Genomic DNA, 4889 nt, shown 5'->3' on the forward strand with positions numbered 1-4889 from the left:
TAGAAGTACCTGAAGTAGTAGCATTCATAGAATAATTTAATATTTTTGCGAATTTGCAGTATCAATTTCGCATAAGTCTACGTACATGGACTTTACGACATAAAAATCATTAAAAAATGCTGTTCTTATAACATTTTCTGGTTCTAAATCGGTGTCAGCTTCATTTGCAAGACTAGAAATAATATTTTGATGCTGTTTTATAAAGTCATCTTTGAGAACATCAAGTTCTGCACATCTAACTTTAAATAAACTGCGAACTGTTTTATCAGTTTTGGTACGTTCTGCTAACTGTAATAAATATTGAATCTCTGAAATAGAATTACTTCTATTGTTTTTCAGTTTTCTTAAGCGTATTTGTTCAGCCAAATTACTAAATTATGAAATAAAGTACAAAATAATATTATTTATTTGAATCTCCCTCGTAGTATAAACATAAAAATAACAACAAACAAAAAAAACTTGAAGTGCGTATGCTTATCAGTAAAATTATTGATTTGGTGAACAGTTCCCTTAGACGACGAAATTACTACTGACCATCGATAGAATATCCGTTGGCTATCGCGCAAATCTGTGGAATCTAAAATGGCCAGGCGCGGAATGGAACTGGCGATGCGGTCTTGCGCTGATAATATTGAAAAGAGAGAAAACAAAAAAAGGAAAATTTAAATCTTAGAGAAATATATAACTGTAGTTAATATAAACTTTTTTATAGAAATGAATGTAGGAAAATAGATATTGATAGAAAATCTAAATGCGAAAAAAAAAGAATAAAATAGGAGAGAAAAAAAAAATAACTTTTTTTTTTACTTTCAAAAGTTCGCTATATTCGGCGTTATCCGGCTACGAAGGACCAATGATTAGAAAGGAAATAAAGAAATGATTGTAATAAACTCGAGAAAATAGAAATTCCTGCTAAAATAACACGTGGTACGAGGTCGGCTTACCTTGGAGGGTTGTAGTCTTCTCCTGGGTGGCCACCCTGTATCTGGATCAGGAACAACTACTCGCACGAGTAAACGGTACCGAATTGGTAGGACCTTTTGAAGATTTAAAATAAAGTTATTTGCGGCGGCGGCGGTTAGCACGTTGAATCGATCTTTCGATAGATGCGGTTCTTGCGGGATCTTTAGTTCAAGTGTATTGTGGTACAAAGGATAATTGACGCAGGCGTGTTTCAGCCCTTTGGAATAACCTCCCTAGTACCACATATGCGTGTACAATAAATAATAGAATAAATTAATATTGAATTTAAAATTAAAAGAGATAAAATTAAATATATTTTGAGAGTTTCCTAAACAGATTGTGATTAAATGCGGTCCATGTTTTTCCTTGTTCAGCAGTAACAGTTGCTCAAGCTCCAGCTGTCTCTCTCTCTTTAAAATATTCAGAAGGCGGATCGACATTTGTTGATACATTTCCATTTTAATCTCCAACACACTCCGACGGAACAATGTCTTCTCTTCAATTTAATGTTTTCGTTCTGAAGGCACTCACAAATTGATTGTTTTATTATTTATTTATCCTTTAACGATCACTAATACACAGGAGAAATTATTCTTCTGATAGATCAAAATCGGTATCGTCAGAAACTGGCACATTTCGTCATGTTACGCAATACTGTCTTAATGTTCAAAAACTTCACTTTTCACTACTTTTGGGCACACTGGGGCATAATCTCACTTCTGATGTTAGATTAGGGACAGATAATTAGTCTTTTTACTTAAATTAAACCACTATATTCCTCAAAATACGTTTTATTCCGCTTAGAAATACGTGAACAGTTCGAAAGTCGATCTAAACTGACTAATCTTATAACAATGATGCAACATTTGCAATATTGCTCCAGCTTTGTTTTTCGAAGAAGGGCCACGCTGCGGCGGTCTCGGAGATCAGGTGTTGTAGCTGACGTAATTTAGACGAAGCCAGCCATCATACATATGGTTTAATTTAAAATAAAGGTTTGAGCAATTTTATAACAAACAGGAATTAATAATAATTTTGCTCTCCCGGTGTAATATCCAATTAGTTGGAACAACACATCGAATATAATATGGACTTTCGTTAACATGCAACCCAAATTTCAACGTTAAAAATGTTTAGTTTATGATTTTACCAAGGCTTATTCACGGTCATGTTTTTGTCAATTTTACACACATTTTATTTTATATCTCAAAAATTATTAGAGATTGGTTAGTTATTAGTATAGGTGAGTATAATAGAAAAATTATGAGATATGAAAGTAGTTTCCAAAAATGTAATAATATACTGGGTGTTCCATTTAAAATAAGAAAGATGCTTTTCGTATGATGCGGCAACACTGTAATGCTGAAAATATTTTAGAAATATGGAGGTGCCTTTATGTAAAAACACAAATTTTCGAAAAAATTCTGTCACCGGTTTTCTCCATAAACGTCTATCGTACCATCGCCGTGAATCTGCCTATACCGGGTGAGTCTCAAAAGTGTCTCATCCCTATAACTTTTTTATTTGTTTAGATAAAAAAAACGAGATTCGGTATTTTAGTATATGAGATAAATTAGGGTTGATTGGCGTATTCAATTCCTTTTGGTCACTTCCTGTTTCATCGGAAATGACTACTTTTGATTTTTAAATGGCACCCTCGTTATATCTCTACCTTAATCGATAGAAAATGACTCTCTGTATAAAATGACATACCATATGTCAACTTTTTTCATTTTCGCATATGGTTTATTTGAAATTGTAACATGTGGTTCATAACGACAATTTGACTCGAAATACCAAGTGTGTGGAACCAAATTATTCGTAAAAAAATACTTTTTCCAAATATGCTAATGAACCACCCTTGTTCCATGTGAAAAAATTAAGCTTAATTTTTATTTTAGATATGATTAAAATAAGATTTGGGCATCTTTTAACGGTCCAGGACAAGACTACGAATAACATTAGACGATCAAATCTATTTTTGCAAGCCTCCTTGATTAAAAATTAGTGTTTCTAACACAGCCATGGCACTCTAGATTGAAATTTAAAATACGTTTTTTTAAAACGAAAATGCCAAAAGTTGACATATGATATGTCGTTATATTCAGAGTATCATTTTCTATCGAATAAAGTAGAAATATACCGAGGGTGCCATTTAAAAATTAATAGTTTTAGTAATATCCGGTGAAACAGAAAGTGATCAAAAACAATTTAATACGTATCAATCCTAATTTATGTTATATACTAACATACCAAACCTCGTTTTTTATCTGAAAAAATAAAGAAGTTATATGAAAAGTTATGAGCGAAAACTTTTTTGAAACCTCGCCCAAATACCAAATGTCTAGAATTTACCAAAAAAGTTATTTAAACTTTCTGACTTTCTTAAAAATATTTGAGGCGTCCGTCAAGATAGAAAACCCGTCTTATCGCAAAAACGTTGTTTCGAGAAAATGTGCAAAAATTGTTTTAGCAAATGTTTACAGCGTTATTTTACAAAAAATGTGCCCATTGGGTCATTGGATAGCCTTGCAACACGTGTGATAAAGATTCCGCACGGTTGCAGCTTCCGCGACATTCTTGTTGTTCGGGAGGGTTCGGGGGTATGCCTTTAGTTGGTAAGGCATTGGCATGGAGGTGGACCGCACGTACAAAGGCGCGACCGGTCCATCCTCTAGGACGTCTTATAAACCAGCTCCTGCTGGCCTGGTCGTCAACTGCATGTGTAATGCCTGTTGTCATAGGCCCGTTGTCCGCTACTTCACGCCATTTTTGGTCGGGAGGGATGTTGCCCGCTAAGTTTTGTAGCTTTTCGAATGTCTTGTGGTGCATGTCTGTCTGCAGCACCCTGTTTACCACTTCATCATCAGTCCTGGCCAGCAATCTTTGCATCCTTCCTAGTAGTTGGTTGGGTACCGATGATCGCAGCTCTATAATACCGAGGCCCCCGTCTTTGATTTTTGCGAACAGGACTGCATCCGACACATGGTTGTGGAGGTGTAAGATTTTCTTGGCTGCGCCTTTCAGCATCCTGTCCGCTTCTTTCAAAATCTCCCCGGTCATTTGAGATGTTTGGAGACCGTATAGAGCTTCTGGTATTACGTGGCCTTTCAGGATCGTTAGTTTTTGATCTGGTTTAAGGGGGGCCCGGTGCAGTCTTGCTAGCCAGGTCTGTAGATTACATAGGGATGGTTTCCGGACACCTGTTGTGCCGTACATGTGGCCAAGGTATCTGAACGCAGACAGACCGCTATTGGCCGGGATTTTAATGCCGTTCACACTGTACAATGGTTTTTCAATGATGGAGGACTTCTTGTTGCCGTGGTGCGTTGAGACAGATATGGATGTACACTTCTTCGGATTCAGACTCATGCCACGCTTGCTTAGGAATTTTGTTGTTTCGTCTATTGCAAGGGGCACAAGCCTGATATCGTCCTCCATCAGTACTAGGTGGTCTGCGAAAGCCATTATTGCCATCTTCACGCCGTTGTCCATAGTGCCGCCGTTGTTGCCCGCATTATGTTTTTCCAGTAGTTCGTCCATTACTATATTAAATAGTAATGGACTCAGAGGGTCGCCTTATTTCACCCCTCGGTTTATATTGATACCCCGGGATGTTTGTTGCCTTATTTTGATGTTAGTTGCCGCCATATTTAGAGTCCCCATTATGTAAGCGATTGTTCTGTTGTCTATGCCCATCCTTTGCAGCCCTCGGTGCACGCTGTGATGTGACACCGTGTCGAACGCCTTGCTGATGTCCAGGGAGACCACGCTAAACGACTTGCCCTGTTCTGTTCTGGACCGGATGAAGTGGTCCAGAAGAAGGACATTCTCCAGGGTTCCGTCTATCTGCGTGAATCCCCTCTGGCTGGCGTTCAAATCAATGCTGTTCTTCAGTTTGCTGCTCAGGATCCTGTGCATCAGGC

Source organism: Sitophilus oryzae, unplaced genomic scaffold (assembly GCF_002938485.1).
Source record: "Sitophilus oryzae breed Bouriz unplaced genomic scaffold, Soryzae_2.0 scaffold_1307_pilon_pilon, whole genome shotgun sequence".
Classification (NCBI taxonomy): Eukaryota; Metazoa; Arthropoda; class Insecta; order Coleoptera; family Curculionidae; genus Sitophilus; species Sitophilus oryzae.